Source organism: Falco naumanni, chromosome Z (assembly GCF_017639655.2).
Source record: "Falco naumanni isolate bFalNau1 chromosome Z, bFalNau1.pat, whole genome shotgun sequence".
Classification (NCBI taxonomy): domain Eukaryota; kingdom Metazoa; phylum Chordata; class Aves; order Falconiformes; family Falconidae; genus Falco; species Falco naumanni.
This window is the reverse complement of record NC_054080.1, coordinates 3,937,626-3,957,669: the sequence shown is the minus strand read 5'-3', so window position 1 is coordinate 3,957,669 and position 20,044 is coordinate 3,937,626.

Genomic DNA, 20,044 nt, shown 5'->3' with positions numbered 1-20,044 from the left:
TTTCAGTGCTGAAATCCCTAAGTAGACATACAAAATTCTATCCATCATATAAATTGTGTAATTACAAATTAATTCACTGCAAAACAAGGCCACGAAACAAATCAATCTGTGACCTTCTGCCTATTTAGAAACTTCTAGAAGCATGAACCACTCATAGCACATGGATACACGTTTCTTTTCAGACTGTAGTGGGTCTGACTGCACTGGAGGTAAAGTTCTCCACAGCAGCCCCCATGGTGCTGGGTTTTGGGTTAGTGACTAGAACAGTGTTGGTAGCACACCAGTGTTTTGCTGCTGCTGACCAGTGCTTGCACAGGGTCAAGGACTCCTCCGTTTCCCACTCTGCTCCCACAGCGAGGTGGCTGGGGCGGGCAAGAGGCTGGGAGGGGATGGAGCTGGGACCTGACCCCAACTGACCCAAGGGACATCCCGTACCACATAACGTCGTGATCAGCAATAAAAGCTATGAGGAAAGGGGGCACGTGATGCGTTTGTCATTATGGCATTTCTCTTCTGAAAAAAACACTATGCATATTGATGTCCTGCTTCCCAGAAAGGGCCTGGAGACCCGCCTGCTGATGGGATATACTGAATAAATTCCTTCTTTGCTTTCCTTCCCCACGCGGCTTTTGCTTCACCTGTTAAACTGCCTTTATCTCAAACCATAGTTACTCTCACCCTCTATTTTCTGCCTGCCCCACAGGTAGAGGGCAGGGAGTAAGCAGCTTGTGTGGGTGCTTCGGTTTTGGCTGGGTTCAGTCCATCACAGAATCATATTTACTTGAAGTGAAATTTCTCTTTTAAGGCCCATTCATCTTATAAAAACAAGGATTGGTTTTGAAACATAGGTTAAATCTCTGTTGTCTTTTGATATTTTTTCCCGGGTTTTTATTCCATTGGGACCAGTAGTGCCAGTGCTGTAGAAAAAGCTTTCCTATGGCACTTCTAAAAGAATGATTTTTTTACCAGATCATTTACAAATCATGACAAGTTGAATGTCAGCTCCCAACAAGCAAATTGCGAGCTAATTTAAACTATACATTTTACTGGTTAATAAGAAAGCTACTTTCATCTTGCAGAAGGATATCTCTCACTATCCCTCTTTAAAGAACTATTTAAGAAATATTTCCAAAAGAGAAATAAACAAATAAATATGTCAGTGTACTGTCTTTGTTTTAAACCTCCTAGTAAAGCCTGAGATTAGACCCCATGTATACATTGAATTCAACCAAAAAACCCCAACATGGTAATAGAGTGCACTGGTAACAAATGATCGGATGGTTTGAAGCATGGCACAAAGAATTTCAGGTTTTGTTGGTGATTCTCCTGAAGGTAGCTAATGCTCTGAATGGGAAAATGAAGGAAAAGCTGCAACAGAAGTGTCAGTTTGGACGCCTGCCTATGGAAGATCAGGCTTACACAGGTTATGGGCCAGAGGCAGGAATAGTTGCAAAGAAGCGTGGCTGTGGAGCCACTCTTCAGCGTGTGAAAGGTTTCCCTTTTTTTCCAGGCAGTAGAAAAAAACGCTTTCATGTTTCTGCTTGCGTACCTGAGCAAAATACCTTTGCTTAGACCACTGTAGCCAGAGGACCCAAAGATACCTTGTAAAATAAATGTGTATTATTTTTTTACTGCCTTTGTTCCCGTTGCCCTGTTTTCCCAACTGACCACTGAAGATTCTGGAAACAGTGTGACTGATCTGGGCGTGATAGGTGACCCTTTCATTTTTGGTCTTCCTTTCTGGTAAGATCGAAAATTAAGGCCTTTTGAATCAAGTAGTTGTTTCCAGGAGTTTTAGTTTTCTTTATCTCATCAATACTGACATATATTGATAACAATTCTGACATATATTGATAACTTTATCTCTCAATATCACATTGTGAACAATACATAGCCTATAGGAAGGATCTGCAAGACTCTCTGTCTTCTCCAGTGCAAGTCGTACAAGGCTCTACAAGGAAGAAGGTTTGCTTGCTGCTCGAGTCTAGTTGTCAGTGTGACTTAAGACCTAAATACGCTGGGTGCTACTACTAATCACAGGAGTAAATCCTATCATTTGTGCCTTAGTGGGTAAGGAAAATCTCCAGATGATCTCTTGTCTTTTTCAACATATGTTGATTGCAGTGCCGTGAGGATTTTTTGCTAAACAGAGCAGAGGTATCTGCACAGACACTCTGTCATGCTTCTCTGTATGTTTACTGTCTGTATATCTGCATCTGAGCGAATTGTCCGGGATTCCTTTAGTGGAGAAAAATAGCACTCTTGAAGTGCAAGTCCTCTCCACTGTCCTTACTGCTTTTTCCTTCACATACCTCCAACTTCCTCCCGTCTTGTGGATTGTGGCGACCCCTCTTTTTTCTTGTCTATCCCACAGAGATACGTCCAAGCCATTTTATGAGTTTCCTAATTCACATGATCACACTTTTTATCTAGATGATTAATTTTAGGTGCCTGCATTCCAAAGTGATGGCTCACAACCTCAGCGATTACTGGTGACAGCTCTGAAGCTATCCTTCCTTTTCATTGTCCCTCACCCACCCAGCCTCCACCACCAACTTCATTTCCTTCACCAGATTTTCAGGGTCAGGCTGCTCAGCAAGATGTCACTTGTTTAAGGCAGAATTACCTTGCTGTCAGAGATGCTTTTGTTCCTTGTCTTGGACAAAGGAGAGCTAAAGAGGTGTTTAATGGTTAAGGTATTTCCTGCTGATGAGATAGATGTTAACAAGAACAACTACACCGAGTTACTTCTTTCACCCCCACAAGATGCATTAACTGCATAATCTAGAGCAATACTCTGCTTTGACAGGCAATGGGACCAGTGTCACACTAAGGTGACATGCAGAAGGTTAGAGCTGTTAGGATTAGTTTTTTGATTGTTTAGATTATTTTTTTTTAACCTGCCACTTGAATATTTTTTTCATGCACTTGTATGCTATTTTCTGTAACAAAGTTTCCTTCATTTTTCAAAAAGTCATCAAGAAATTGGAATATAAAGACTGAGTAACAAGAAGGAACACTATCAATGGTGCTGCTGATTTCTCTAGGCACACTGAGAAAGCTGATAAGTACTGTAAGAAAAGTGGCTGCAGAAAAAAGTAAATTAACTAGGTATAAACCTGCTCAATTCTGACAAATTTCTGGAGTATGGAGTGGGTGTGAACTCATGACCCTCAATAAGACTTTCCCAGATTCACTAATTATAATTACACTAGATGCTGTAAGTGGAAACTACAAATAAACAATTAAGAAAGGAAAAAAAATTGCTCTTTCTCTGTATGAGTTCTGCTTATGACACTTGTGTGCAAAAGGCATTAGCTGTATTTTCCCTCCTTTCTATATATTTCAAATTAATTTATAGAATTATAATGATTTTTTTTTGTTTTTCAGTATTTCCCACTGCAATCCAGTGATTCAACAAAACTCCCTTACTATAAATCAGAGATGATTTTTAAATATTGTCTTTTTTAAATACTGACTTTTCTGTAAAATCTAATGGCAGAAAATTTGTGTTTAAGAAATGCACATCTAATTTCTCAGAAAGTTGCCCAGTTTCACTCCAGTGGGATTACTTGTGTGAATTAAGACCATTATGTATGAAAAGCTGGGGAAACTAGCAAAAAACCTGCAAACAACAAAGTCTGTGCAGTGTAGCATCTATTCAATTGGTGAACATGGGAAACTGCGTCACTGTGCTGTTTCTGCTTCCGTGACTGCTTTTTGGCTCTCCAGCTCTGAGTTCGTAACTGTTGATGGCTTAATTTACATTATAAATAAGCCATTCTGGAACAAATGCGAAATTTATTAAAATAATATTATTACTTCATTAGATTTTGGATCAGGCATAAACCATGAAGTACAACAAAACACAGTGGAAGGAAATAATGGCACAGTCTCCATGCTGTATTTATTTTTCTAACACAACATTTACAACCAAAGTTTTCATGGATTTCATGGATTATTTTTCTCCTTACATGAAAAGCTGAACCTGAAAAGCAATGAATATTTTCTTACAATTCACATTAATACTTGCAGTGTAAGGCTGATGAAAATAAGGAACGTGAGCAGTACATCATCTAACATCTTTTTCTGGATCAGAAACATTGAATTAGATGCCCTATTTCATTGTTTCAGGAGCTAGCATTTACACTGTCATGAATCCAAGTTCATGTTATCTTGTTGTTAACAAATTACTTCTATAACATATTTTGAGAAACAATTTTCCTGTAACATTTGACAGAAGTAATGTTTTCATAGATAAGATGCATAAGAAAGAGAGGTATTTTTCATATTAATATATTTACGTTACTAAAATGGTTGTGCATTACCTGCTGAATGCTTAGTATGGAAACGAAAAGATTGTCATTTCATCTAGAATCAAAATAACACAACATGTACCAAGATATCAGACAGGTTGGGTTGTTTTTTTTTTTTACTGTGTGTGAAGAAACAATTTCAAACATGGTCACAGAAACAGCGATGGATTGATTTGTAGGTCATTGTATTTCCTCCCTGTCAATATCTAAGTTACTTATCCTCTCATTAGCATAGTTTCTGACTTGGATGCAGTCCTAAATACTCTGCTAAATACTATTCTGAGGTAAAATAGTTGCTCATCATCATCTGCGTCCTGATAGCCCATGGGTAAGACATTTCAAGTATTGAGAAATGACAATTTGAGGGTCTCCTAGGCCACTCTGGGTGGTTGTTTTGTTTGTTTGTTTTTACACAAGATGAGAAGTGTTTAAACAAAAAGTCAAATGAAATGTAGCTTTTGTAGAGTGTTACGTTCAGAGGCAAGACAGCATGTATGGGCATCACGGCCATCCATCAGGCTGCTACTGACTTCCCCATTGGCATGTATCTCTGAACCGAATCTATGGAAAAATTACGGTATGGCTGTGTAAACCTTTTTTAGAAGCCCATCCTTGCCTGTGTTTTGGCAAAAAATTACAGATGTGCTTTTGTGTCTACCTGATAAGTGATTTCTGGAAAGAGAGGAGTTTTTTGCTTCTGCTTACTGACCCTGCTCAGAGGGCAAAGGATTTCAGGTGAAGCTTGCACAGCATACAGATAAGTTAAATATGCTGCATAGGGTGAAAAAGTGAAAGGGCCCAGAGCTGGATAGTTTCTAATCTTCATGTGTAAGACTAAGGAGTTGACTTAGTGTGCCCCTGTGCCCCTGTCTATTAAATGCAGACTCTTGATACGGTTCATTAACTGAATTTCTGACTGGAGTTACAATTTGAACTGAGAATGTATTTTTAGTTTCTTAAATTAGATCACGCTTTCCGCTCTGCTTCCTTTGCTGGACCAGCGACTTTGCCTACCACACTAAAATGTTGACTACTTCATTTGCAGGTTTTTTTTGACTTAAAAGATTGTATTTAGCAAGATACCTGATGTAAAGTGCATTGCTGTAGCTTTCATATTTCCTCATGCCTTGGCTTTCTAATACCTAAAATTCTTACGAGGAATACAGAATAATGCAGAATTCCACCAGAGGCCAGTTGAACCTTAGTATTTACTTCAGTTGTTTATGGTAATAGTACCACTTGTCTTTTGTTTTGTTGCCAAATGTAGGTTTAATACTTCAGAGCCACTGAATGGAAAAATCAGTTTGACACCTCCTGGTGCTGCAAGTTACAGAAAAAGCAAAATGTAAGATGAGAAGAAACCCGCACTGATAGATGAAGGTTTTACCTGTACTAAATCAGGAAAATGGCTGATTCAGTGAAAAAGTAAATTTCTACGAGTTGAACAAGCAGCAGAACTCTGACCAGTGACACCACTGGTTTCTATTAAACTGACCACACAGGTGACACCAAGGTTCTGCTGTCAAATAACCTGTATGGATATCTCTTAAAAATAATAATACATTTACAGCACGTTCTGTTGATATCTTCATTATACCCTTATCATCAGAGACGTATTTGGTTACTCAGAACTCAACATTTTTTACTATTTTTTATGAGAATGAATAAAAAAAGAAGACTTCACAAAGACTTCTCCATTAAGGTTGTGTTTTTCATATAACACATATTTATGGACTCCGTATTTGAGATGTAAGCTAATGTATTTACTGTAGGTGACCAGAATAATTTTTCAATAAAACACTATTGGCGTACACAAAGACCAGTGCTACCGGTGAAAAAATCTTCAAGAAGGCAAAACATGCCCAGCCATTCGGCAGGAACCGAGCAGAGATTTAGAGGCAGCTGATGGTGGGTCATGCTTGACTTTCCTTTAAATCAGCTTGGGCTGAAAAATAAAAATCAAACAAAAAGAAATACCAAAGTCATAAGCAATTAAGGAAAGGGCTTGCAGTCTCACCGAGGAATCCCCTTCTCAAAGGGTGATCTTCGTCCTAAATATATATATGTATATAGTTACAATTTTTCATGTACTTTATACTACTTCAGACTCTAAAGAAAATTACTGTACTTCTGTGTTCTGTACCGCTCTGAACGAACTAACCTGTTTGATGTCAGCAATTATCACGGCCTCATACTACACTGAGAAGGAAGCTGAATAGTTTTCCAAGGTTGTCTTCACTACCTATTATACTTGATGAAAGAAAAATGCCCTTTGGGTCTTGCTTTAAGTTTGTCCTGTCAGGTAATCTCAGACTCAGTAATCTTGAAGTTCCAGGTTTTCTTGTTGCCTAAAGAAATTTGTATTGGTATTTTGCCTAAACGTGTTTATATGGGCTATGGACTTCTTGTGTTACAGGTTATGCATAACAAATTAGTGATATATAAATCTCTGGTTTTAAGCAAAATTGTCAATTCTGAATGAAGTTGAAAGATGTCAGAAGAAGAATTATTTAAAAATATTAGATAAATTAATTACATGGTATTACTTCTTAAACATTCAAACATTTTATGTTGATTTATAATAATATTTAAATGAATACTTATTCAGAAATAAAAGAACAGTGATTGTCACTGTAAATTCAGATTTGACTGACAAGAGAAGGATGTTTATAATAATTTTAAAATTATAAAAAATAATCTTAAATTCTGAATATTATGAGCAATTCTCTAACATCAAAGAGCCTCTCCTTGTTATGAAGGTTCAGGTCCTCCATCAAGGTTGCAAAACCAAGAAGTGTGACCATTCACACAACTGGATTGTCTTATTAAGTCTTATTAAGACTTCTAAGTACAATCTTTTGCCAACTTGCAAAGGGAATGATAAAGTAGTAAAAGATGTTTTTTTCCCCTGACAGCTAACAAAAAAAGATTGTTCTTATTTTGCTCTTGTAACAACCTGATCACTTTCAACTATTTTACCTCACTGTCGTGAAAAAATGTAAATAAGGGAAACTTCATGACTACCATTTAAATCCAAGTTTGTACTGGAGTAAGTGTAGTACTGTGAGGATGAGGTTCACTCAAAGGGAGATTGTGAGTGTGATGGGTTTTAGATAGCTGACTGCATCCCAAATGCTGAAGGAGTAGGAGCAGACTGAATATAAATTATTATGTATTTATCCATATATTTCTTATTGGTCTGGATATAGGCATACAATCTAGACTTGGTATTTTGTATGTGCGGGAAGAATACAGTCAATACAGTTGAGATCTTGACAGAAGATCAAGTAATGCTCTGGAGGAACTTGGGTGACTACAAAAGGTTAATGGTACCGCTGAGGAGAACATGAGGCTTTTCATTTTTGAATCATGCCTAATGTGACAGAAGAAAAAAAAAAAAAAACCAAAAACAAAAAACAAAAAAAAAAAAAGCCCCTTTTAAGCTTAGGTGCTTAGGTTATTATAAAATGAGATAAAAATGATTTGAGATCTCTGATTAGGGAGATAATTTGTTGTGATGCTGTAGTGGCTATTATAATTACAAGTCTAATTAAAGGTTTCAAATATGGCATATGTAGATTATTAATGAGGCTTGAGAATGACAGTTAACAAAGCAACTGACCAAAGTAATGGGTACAGCAGAACTCTGTAAGCTATAAAGAGAGATGAGGATGGAATTTAGTATACCCTTTTGATCTGTACATGTTTGATTTAGGGGAAAGTACCATTTTCCCACGTAGTTTTATTTTTTAATTTCTTCATGTCTTTTATCACTGCTATTCCTTCATATTTTGCTGCTTAGCTTTGCAGGCATCTACAAACACTCTCTTTCAGAACTTAGTCACCTAAATGTGGGAAACTCATGTTATTCTTCAAGCTTTGTAAGCTCGATGCATTTTTCATCCTGGGATTTTTTTATGTTTATTTAACCTGGAGTATAGTGTTCTTGCAAAGGGTCAAAGCATTGATATTAAGTAGAAAAGAGATTGTTTCAGTAGTATTCCATTCCATCTTGGAGCAGGAAGCTCTGCAAACCTCTTGAGGAAGTGTCAAGCAAGGCTGTAAGGATTTAAGTGGTTGAAAACAAAAAGAAGATTTTGCTGTTGCTTATCTCAACTCAGCTGAGGCTCTGTAACTTTTGAGATTTGTTCTTTCATTTGGTTGTACCTGCAGAGAAAAACAGTGCAAGTGTTTTAAAGGACTTATTAAAGCTTAACAGAAAGAATGGTCTTGTTAAGTGGAGTACTAAAGAAAGCTTTTGCCATTGACATTATGGTATTGCTCTAAGACTGTACCTCATGGCTGGAAAACCTGGACTCTGAAGTAGCACTGCTCTAAACACTCGGATTCATTTAATGGAATTACTTAATGTTAGGGTTTTTGGTTTTTTCCTTGATGAGGGCCCTTGCATTTACATAGAGGAGGAATTGCTCTTAGCCGAGAATTGCTGCTGTATGGTGTTTGCTTTTTTTGTCCCCTGTGATGCATCTGGATGGTAACTGCCTAAATTCTGGTTTTGTTCAGACTTTCCTTTACTCAGAATATCTTTTTTACTTTGTTATGACTTTTAGGGCCCTTCCTGCTTCTGGGATGCATTTGCCAACCCAGTGAAGGCTGCTGACATTTTGTAAGGATGTTCCATACAGGTTTGTCTCACCTGTGCTCACCTCTGTGCGTGTCTGTTAATTCAGTAAAGCACCAAGGTAAGAAAATATTAGATCAAGTCAGGCATGGGGGTATGAGATGATTTCTGAGTTACCGACACATCACCCTTTCTTCACAATTAGTATGCTTACTCTGTTTGTGGAAGAACAGGAATCCTAAATTATTTGAGGAGGTGAAGTGACAACAAAATTGTAACTGGAGGACAGAAATATGTCTTGTGGTGAGTTGCTCAAGTCAGTCTGAGATTTATAGTTTCTGTTGTCTTTTAACTACTCTCTTCCAAAGGAAGGCCTTTACGATTCATCCAAAATGGGAAAGACAAGAAGGGGGAAATGAATGACTGATAGACAATAACATGTGAGTTTTTCACAGTGTTTGTGGTACATTGTTCAAGCAATTGGTGCAAATATTGTAATGCTAGTAAAACTTCAGTAGAAAGTAATCCATGGATTTTCAGAAGGCTGTGAATAAGGACATGGAAATCTTTCCCCTGAACCTACCATTGTACTGCTGTTCTTTTCAGCTTTGTTCAGTGTCATTCATTCCATGTATCTATTTATGTTTGATTAAGTTTTCTGGTAGCTGTGGCAGAATTTATGTTCCTGAAAGTGTGCTTGTTCTGCCAATTCACTTTCATCTTGGATAAAAGGGTTTATGTTGTTTTTACAGTCTTGGAATATTGTTATCTATAGTGAGGGGCAGAACTTGCATGGAGATCCACACAAATATGACCACTTGTTTCATTCTGGATATAAATCCAGACTAAAACACAGAATATCCCAGGTGCCTGGCTTTCTTCTCTAAGTAGGTCTTTCAGGTATCCAGTAGTATCATAGGTGACAGTGACACTGACAGAGGCTCAGCACCTAACAGGCAGTGGAGCTAGACTGAAATCTTTGCTTTCCACCCTGAAGAGCAATCACATTATTAAGGGCACACCAATTTCTTCTTTGACTGTTTCTCTTCTGTAATCTGAATGACTTGTCTCAGCTGAGCTGTTTCCTCCTCCTTCCACCCTGTGCCACTTTTCATTCTTTTCCAAACATTTCCCCCTGCAGCTTCTGACTGAACTTGTGAACTGACATATCTGTTCTTGGCTTCCTGCTCTCCCATTTCAGCGGCACATGGGGAGTAATGAAGCCTTTGTCTACCAGATTAAAAAGTGTCATTCACTTAATGCTATTTTTCTGTATTTATAATGCCAGTGCTATAAGCTCCGAGTGTGGATGGGACTGAGATGGAAGATACGACTGTGAGAATGGTAGGGCTAGCTGGCCACCTTGAGTGAACCAAGTCTCCTTGTTCATATCTGCCGTTAGCTATCAAGTCACTGTCTTTGGAACGGACTAAATGCAACCTAAACAGTAAACCGAAAATAACAGCATTGACTTCTGAAAGCCTATGAATGAAGAACAGCCTTTCATCGTTAAACAGCTACAGGGGCATTATTTTCACATCTTTCTTCTAATTTTCTTTCCCTCTGCAACTTAAATGCCTGCCAACTGCTATTGAAATGATATGGGCCATATCCCGTCTCTCAGAATCAAAATTCCCATTAACTGCCATGGGACCAGAAAAGCTGTCGCTCTGCGAGTGTATCTCGTCTCTTCCTGTGCACTCCCCTTCCTACTCCAACACATTCTTCTTTCTGTTTTCACTTCCTTGCAGACAGTCCATGTCCTTTCTCCATTCAATGGATTTACCTCAACATGAATTTTACTTGTTCACAAATTCAGCTTTGCTCCTTATGTTTGCTTTTCACTTTCACAGTGTTATCACTGTCCTGTGTATGAGAAAGAGGAAGGTGGAATAAAAGGAAGGCTGTGGTAAGGAAGAGGAAAAGATGCGGTGAAGGATGTTTCTTTTTCCCTGCTATTCAAATCACTTTGTCAGCTGGCTTGTAAGCTTCTAGTTGGTTTGGAAAATCAGAGGAGTTTCCTCACTCAGGACAAAGTGGGTTTTTTTGAGAAAAACAATGTATGTAGCATTGCAAGCACACATGGAAAGAAGAACCTCTGAAGCAAATAGTTGCTTCAATACTATCAGTCAAAGACAGCAAGAGATAAATTTCTACAAGGAATGAACTATTACAAATAAATCTTGCCAGATGTTATATTTTATTAGCTTACAACGGTGGAGGGATGGTTTCTCAGACTGAAAGCCGTGAGCGTGCAGAATGCTGCAGCAAATGGGGTAATTAAATTTGGAGCATGGATTTGGAAACACTCCAATCATCTAACTTCTGAAACTCAAACTGACGCAATATTTGTGTTTATAAGGGGCTACAGGGATTGCTCAGTTAGGAACAGATGAGATCAGTCTTCATAAATGTGTGTGATAGAATACCGCTGTGATTAAAGCATCCAGGGATGCCATCACCTAACCAACTTTCAGAAATTTGTCACATACAGTTTAAAGCCAAGAGGGATTCCTATCTTGCCTCTTTCTATGCATCTCTCATTCAGACATTCATCTTTCATAAACATTTGAATATTTTAGCAAAAAAAACATTGTATGATTGAAAAAATAAGTTGCAGTGCTGTATTTTTTTAAAATATTAAATTCATTGAAGTGTTCAATAAGCACAATCACATCATGCAAGACGCTGTTTAACTTTTTAAACTAATCTTTTCAAAGGGGAAGATGAGTTTAGATTATGATATGGAGAGTGCTTCTCTGTGTAGGGCTTTCACATGTCAGGTGAGAAAGCAAAGTAAGCAACATCAGTTCTATTTCATTTTCATAGGTTATTCCTGGCAGTACTTACAGGAGCTGGTAATTTCTAGAGGCCTGGAAAGCAGATGTAGTTTCCTGTACCATTAATCCTTGTATCTCTAAAGTGAAACAGGACACCTCCCTTATAAAACATCTTAGGAAGAATGCAGAGAATTTTGCTACCCGGTAGCAGGGAAGAAGAGAAGAGGAATTCCTTGCTGGTTGTGTGCAGGCAATTTCAATTTCTTTGTGTCCCTTGATACAAGGGATCAAACTGGCATAGAAATCCAGCCTCAGCATGTATTAGCACTACTACTAGTCCATATGCCTGATGTGCATTTCCAAATCAACATGTCATGTGTATCTGGTAGATTGAAATAACTCATACTACAGAGGCTTTTCACTATGTTTTTAGTGGGGAAAATAGAGTCCTTGCATATATTAACTGAAGGTTTTATAAATGTATGAAGTGACCTGAGGTCATGCATTCAAATTGATGCAGGGAAAGTGTAAAAGGATCTAAGAAGTCTGGATACAGCAAAAAATTGGAACTATAATATAAAAATCATGTTCTTTTCATTCAAGAAGATGGGAAGATGTTGATGATAGAGTTGAACTGTTTCCTCTCCATCCCCTCGCCTCTCCTTGCAATACAAAACAAGGTGGTTAATTTTCTAGGGTAGTTTGGAATCTGTTAGTAGCTAAAAATCAAATACATGGATTAACATTTGGCCATACCTTTGAAAATATAAAGCAATGCAGACATAATCTCCTATACCTTCTGGTGACAGTTGTATGAAAGGGTAAGAAACAGCAGCTGAGCCCCAAAGCTGCTTTGCAAAGGCTTGTGCAAAGATGAGTGGAAGAGGTTTGAAATCTGGGGTAGAGCAAAGGCTCTGTGGAGAGGTGATCTGGTGTTTGGAAAGGCCAGTATCGGTCTGATAAACCTGAGGACTGTTCAATGTGCAGTGCCTCGCCTACACCCCATCTGGTGTGAAAACCACATACACCCCTTATTGTGAAGGTGGATTTTTCTTATTCCCTGAACTTCTTTAGCATTAGTTGTTCTTCCTCTACTAGGAATTTTCCCATCTGAACCTTATAAAATGTTAAACTAAATTAAATTCGTGAGTGACAGGTGGCAGACTGAGTTGGGGAAGGGCAAAGCAACACACAGCAGAAATGTTCTTAGAGCTCTTGCCCTGGTTGCTGAGGAAACGGTTTCTCTTCTGTATGTTCAGAGTGTCATTTCTAGCTAGACTGGCATCTAGATATTTGCTGGCAGACACACCATAATTTTCAACTTATCTCCTTCTGTGTAACCTGTGTTTGTTTTCTTCAGAAAAAAAAAAAAAAAAAGAAGACAAAATGACGGAGAAGAAAAAATATAGCAAAATTACATGGGTTTCTTAGACATACATGTTTTTTGAATGGGATGTGATCTCAGCGTAGGGGGATCTTTTCTGCTGCTTCAGCGGGACCTGTCAGTAGTTGCCAGACTATTCACTTGACCCATCTTCTACAATAACCCATCTTCTACAATATATTTTATCATATTAAGAGATAAATTACTTGCAACATATTCGATGGGTGATGACTGTGGACAGTAATGTCACATGAAAGTTGAGTGCTAAGTGTGAAACCCTCTCATATGCAAATATGCAAGCTCTCTCTGAATGTAGTGGAAATATTCTGTAGCTTGAACATGTGCCCACTAATGTCACTGGAAAGCTTTCTGGGGTCTCAGGCTACCAGCACTAAAACCTTATGGTGGAATTATTGATGGCTGGGCATCTGTGGCTCATGACAGCCAAGGAGGCTACAATCACTGAGGAACGGCAGAATGTGCAGTTGTCAAGGAACCATGTCATTGCAGTGCTCAAACTGATGTCCTTCTCATGATGCATTTACTCCTTTCAGGTCAGGTCATATTTTTCATAGTAGGCTGTTTGGATGAGATTTCTTTTCCTTTTCATCCTTGTTCTTAAAACGTCTGTTTGCCTTCATATTTGAAATGGAGGTAATAAGAATATCTAGGGTTATGTATTTTGCTCTTTGTGCTGAATATATCCACTCTTAATGCAGTGTTGCCAGGGGCTAGTAGTTTTCTGTGGATTTTGGGCATACTGCTGAACTCTCTGAGGTAAATGGCAAAACTCCAATGCACAATATTTCCCATTCAACTGCAGTTAAATATTAGGATTTTTGGCTGGGATTTACTTAAGAAGAAACCTCCCCTGGGTTTCTCTGAAAATCCCAGCCTTTACGAATATTATTGAATATTTCTTTCATTATTTGAACTAGTATGTTTAAAGAAGACAGCGACTTGCTTACAGAAAATTAAACCTTTTCCAAGGCTCTTGATCCTTGGTTTCATCTGGAATAACTGTCAGAGCTGGACCTGTTGGTTTTAAGCAGCCTTAAACTAACTTTCTTTGCATATGCTTGTATGGTGTGCAGTCATGTCCCTGTGAATGTGTACTTAGTGTCCTCAATGCATCCACACGTTAAGAAAACATATTTTTAATATGTGTTGCTTACACAGAGAATTTAGACCCTGTCCAGAAATTTTTAGGTGTGTTGCTGGCAAGAAACAGTTAGGAAGCCAAACATTTCCTGAAAATGCAAATACCTTTGATGAAGCTTGCTGGGAAGGTCTTTCAGGACTGGAAAGACAGGAAATGGAAAGGTTTATTTCAGAAATTTGTTCTGTCCATAGCCTAGTGTTTAAGGCTGTCTGCTGAGATGTAGGAAACTTGCATTCGTTGTAGTGCTGTGCCTGATGTTAAGTGAGAACAGAGTAACAGCTTCCCCCTTACTGCTAAGCTGAAGACTCTGGCTTTATCTCCTGATGGAGCTCTTTAACCATGAAAGTTTCTAAACAGTCATCAACTCTAAAATGGTGAATTTTAGTTTCCTGATGCTAATACTAACATTAATAATTCTAAGCCAGATTTAATGTGAATTTAGCCCTGAACACCATCTGCCTCTCTGTAATGTCATTTTTCTGCTGCTGAGGACACTTAGAGGTTCTGCGAAAGCCGGGGTCCAGCTCATGCTGAAGGCTGTTTAACCCATTATGAAAGCAGCACCACTTCAGCAGAGAAGATTGAAAAGCTGCTCCCAGAACAGCTCATAGGAGACTTTCCAAGTTTTAGGGCATGCAATCTTTCTTTCTAATTCAGTGAAAGTGGTGACTTGCAAACAGATGTTCTACCTTGCTGATTCCTGCCACGATATAGTCTGCTTTGTGTTAACTAGGGAATGCTCATTTTCTTGGGGGATTTAATCACAGAAGAAAATTCATAAATGGAAAGAGATAGGAACTAAAATATTGTGGAGGTTAGAACTCTCCTTTGCATTTCTAATTTGACAGTTCAGTTAAGCTTCTGCATGGCTGGCATTTTTGTAAGCAGTCAGATGTGGGGCATTTCTCGTGTCCTAAGTCTAGCTATACAAACTCTCCATGTTCTGAATACAACTATCTTGGACATTTGATGCTTGCCATTGATCTTCCACTCTTAATGTAAGGAGGTCTAGATACTTGTCTACAGACAGATGGAGTTCACACAAGCCGTGATGCACTCAAACAGTTCAGCATGAATGATTTGGGGACTGAGATTGTGGACCTTCCCTGATAGAGAGCATCTGCAGTTTTGATGGAGCTCTTAACTTTCGGTCTCTGCTTTGTTGAGATCAGGATGCATAATTCAAATTCAAGACAGTGTCAGACCATTTAGACAGGGCGATAACTAACTTTGAAGTCCATTTACAGATTCATTGTTAAGTCAATTTGGTGCTTTTGGAAATGACACTGCACATTTCAAATCCATTTAAAATTACATTTTCATGACTTTTCATGGAGTTGGTAACATTTACAGTGTTATAAATCTTGAAAAACGTTAACTTTGCAAACACGGAATCTTCCAGAATCGTTTTATATTATATACAGAGAGAAAGAGATTTTCTTTTTAAAAACAAAAATATTTTTTGGCTGTGCATTTTCTAGCTTTTTTCCCAACAGATCTTCCTAATACTTATTTTGGCTTTGGGGCCATGCATTTTCTAGCTTTTCTTTCCAATGGATCTTCCTAATACTTATTTTGGCTTTGGGGTACTCCACTGTGTTATTGGTGGGAGGGACCAAATCTACTGAGAGTGATAATCTTTCTCCACTACTGTATTTTACAGAATATTAATTGAGATAAGATATTAAATGAATACCTGGAAAAATTGTAACACATCTTGTAAATTGTACATAATATGCAAAACAAAAACAAAACCTGAGTTTTTAAAAAAAAATCCCAAACAGCTATATTCTAAACTATATGGTGCATGTAAATGGTTCATAATAATAATGAGTTAATCATGATTATTATTTCATATAATGAATTAAATTGCATAACATCAAACCACCATACGGCTCTGCACAATTTTTATAGGTTATACATGAAAAGGATATTTTCCAAATAAGTTATTGTAAGCAGAATATTTGGTCCAGCTCTGTTTTTTGGCCTCTAGTTTAAATACAATAAAATAAAGATTTCCAAACCTGTGCTGTACCCTTAGCTGTGTCCCAGTCATTCTTAGAAAGTAAGCCATCTCTATACTGCACGATGAAGTATGGTTTTGATCCACTGTTAGGTCCACCTTCATGCACTAGAAAGAACAAAGCCTTGTTGCTTTGACTGAGAAAAAATGAGAAGGTATGGTTTATTACTTATATCACAACGCTGTCTAAAGTGATGTTGCTTTTGAGACATGAATTAATATCAACATACATAAGGTGAAATTGTAGAAGGAACTTGTCTCTTTGGGGTAGTTGCCACAGAGGAACAGGTATGGAAATTTGATTTGTCATGAGAATGCCTCTTCAGTGACCCACCATCAAACATACCATCTTCTTGCAGAGCTTTTCCATTGCTTGCTAGTTGTTGCAGCTAAACGAAAGCTCAAAGCTTTTGTTATTAGAATGATGTACAAAGTAATACTACTATTTACCAGTGCCTTTAATGAAAGTGATTCTTTTCACAATCAGTAGTGCCTACAGTTTGAGACCTCTTCCATGTTTTATGCTTTTCACAAGTTAAATGAATGCAACACAGACATCCCACTGGAATCAATGGGCATAATCTTCTCTGTTGGCATAGCAGTAGTCAGACCTCCATCATTCATTCAAATGTTATGATTGTGTGTTTGCCAAGAGTAGTAGCCAAAAGGGGGTTTTGTGGAAGGCTTGCTGATTATTTAAAATCTCAGGGTTTGAAAACTGGTCTCACCAGCTCATAGAAGTATGTTTGCTAATGTATAGCTGAGGTCACATTAAAGGATACAGAACTACCATCCTTTGCCAAGTCTTGCACATTTTAAAAGAATGCCCATTCTCTGAAAAACTAAACCCTAATAATATGATTTAGTCTCAATTACTGGAAGGCAGCAGGGATTACCATCTGTAAGTCAGCGTTTCATAACACATGTATTTGACACTACCCATCAGGATGGGTATTTTGGCTTTTGTCTCATTTCCTCCTTGATGTTATTGGTATATTTTATTTGACAGAGTGTCTAATGGTTCATGTCAATAATCAGGTGGGGGACACTGAATAACGAAGAGATGCAATTGGAAAGCAATCTGCAAAGTAAACTGTGCAGTGAGATGTCTCTGTGACTGATTATATATTTATGTTATTAAAAAGCTAATGTTTTAGCTGTCTCCTTGTATTTTCAGTACCCAAGTATTTAATTGCTGCAATAATACAAGAAGTAGGATACCGTAAATATGCAGAATTTTAGCATTTGAACTTAATAGGATAAATGAGCTGCCAAGACATAAAATTGCAAATTCATAGAACAGTGTTCAATCTTTTTATGCGTTGCTGGGTGAAACTCTGTAATAATAGAATCAGATGACTCTGCAAAAGATTAAAGCTTTATTTGCATGTTTACACCGGTTAGTTAGGTGGTAAGTAAGCGATGTTAACTGTTAATTCAAACCTAGTAATTTCTCGTGTGTCTGCTCTCCCTTTTCTCTCTGGTCTGTTTAGCCTCTTACTTCGCTTTATTTAAAACATAGATTTTTCAGTTCCCAGAGGGAGAGTCTGTTGTTTGCAAGTGTGTAATAAGAAGGAACTCTCAGACCATCTGAGCTGCTTAGCTATTACTGTGTTGTGTAATAATCACTGGGTAAATGAAGCAAAGAATTGGCTGAGTTAAAAGCAGAGGCGGAGGAGTCCACATTGTCTCAATCACATCTCTTTGTTTGTAACACAATGACTTTAAAACTGATCAATTCTTTAACTTCAGGGAAAGTTCAAGTTGCTCGATAACATGATCTAATGGATCCCCTACCCCTCCTTGCAAACAGAACACTAGAAGAACATGTTTAGGAGGAAAGTTAGCAGGGAGAAAGCAAACCTGTTGAAGTTTAGGATCAAGATGATGCTTACACATCAGAGACAGTAGCTTCACCGCAGCTTGAACCCCAAAAGGAATACAGGGAGGTCTTGTAGAAACACTATGGAATGGAGAAAGGAGAGGGAAAATTTTGTGTAAAGTAAGAAGTAAGGATCAGTCTGGAGGAGGTTTTAGGGAACACGAGAGAGCTGAGATGCACCATTGTTGGACACAAACACACAGCTGCAGATCCAGAGGAGTCACATTGTGGCAGAAGTACGCAATGGAAAAAAGTGTGAAGGAATTGAAAAGTGAAAAGAAATAGATGTAACTCAGAAGGTGACCATGCATCCTAGTCTAGGTTCATGGGCATGTCCTCTTCCTTGACTGACCCTGGGACCCACGAACATTTGTCTCAAATCTGGATTTATGTGATAAAATCTAGGCTTTGTGGAAATACAGCTACCTGCTTGGCACCACTACATCCTGAATACCTAAGCACTGATATTTCAACTCTACAGTTCATTGCATGAGCCCTGCACAGCTGCACTTCAGACACTGTGCGGACAGCTTATACATGAGCAGTAAACGTGATGCATTCTCAGAGGAATTTCTCCACTGCACATGTTCACACCTATTTCCCCATAAAATCATGAATAGAAACACAGTAACCCCATGGATTAAGAATAGTTCATAAGGATGAGTGCAAGATCCCAAGGCAGAGAAGGGCATTAGTAATGGATTTGATAGCTGGAACCTGAAAAAGGGGGCAACATACAAAGAAAAGCAGGCAGAATTCAGCTGGGCTGTGTCACTTTGCTTTCATTAATTACTGATGGGGAAGGAGAGGGGGAAGACGTGTGGAAAGGATTAAAAAGTGGTTGATAGGAAAAGGACCATGAGGGTTTCAAAGCACGGTGCTGCAAGGGATAAGTATTTCAGAAGGTGACATACAGGTACAACGTTGGTCAATAAATTGTTAATAGAGGGAATTTTCTGATATCAGTTTGTTTAAGCCTGAGAATAAATACAAGAAACTGCCAATGATTTTACCAGAAGGGGAAGAAAAAAAAAAAGAAAAAAAAAGGAAAAAAAAAAGAAATAAATAAAATGAAAAAATTGTAAGTTGAGAAAAAATTCTTAACTCTAGCTCTTCAAAGCAATGCATATATTTTGTGGTAAGAGTATTTCCAAATTTTACTTCCATTATTAAAAATGTTTTGCTTTTGAAAATTTTGAAAAAAAAATCAAATAACTTGCAAAGAATTACTTCTGCTTGGGTTAAAGAAGTGCAATGCAAGCAACGAATGACATAATGAAACAAATCCTTGCCTTTTGGTCAGGCTGAGACCCATGCCACCAAGAGCCACTGAAGAGCCAAACACAACAGCTCTCAGCTCCATTGCTGTGTAGCTCTGTAAGACAGTATTGCCATTGATAGTAGCAGACCACAAGCTTCCTATTGCATTAGCAAGTTTTCAGTACTTAGGTTTGTTTGAGCTTTGTCTGCAGCTTTATTTGGCTTAACTGTGATAAAAATTTCTCTAACTGATCTGGCATCAGTGGCTAATTTGTTTGGAGATTTTTTTTGCATGTTTCCTTTTTTGTTGTGGTTTTGGTGTTTAGGTTAGTTTCTTTTTTTATTTTTTTTTTTTTTTAATGCAATGCAACTGTAGCTTTGTATAGATAAAAGCAGCAAGTAGTTTTCTATGTAGAGTGAGGTATTTACAAATCTAACGCAATGATGTAGCTTTGAAAGATATAGCCTGAGTTTGACAGCAGATAGAGAATGGAGGCACAGCCCATAGAGGAGTACAGGCACGGAGTTATAAAGGATTGGGTGTAGGTGTGGTACGAGAGACCTCATAGCTATAAGAAACTCACACATGGTCAGTTAAAGAAACGCAGATCTAGAGCTTGACAAAACTGGTTTTAGGGGTAATGAAGCAAAGAAA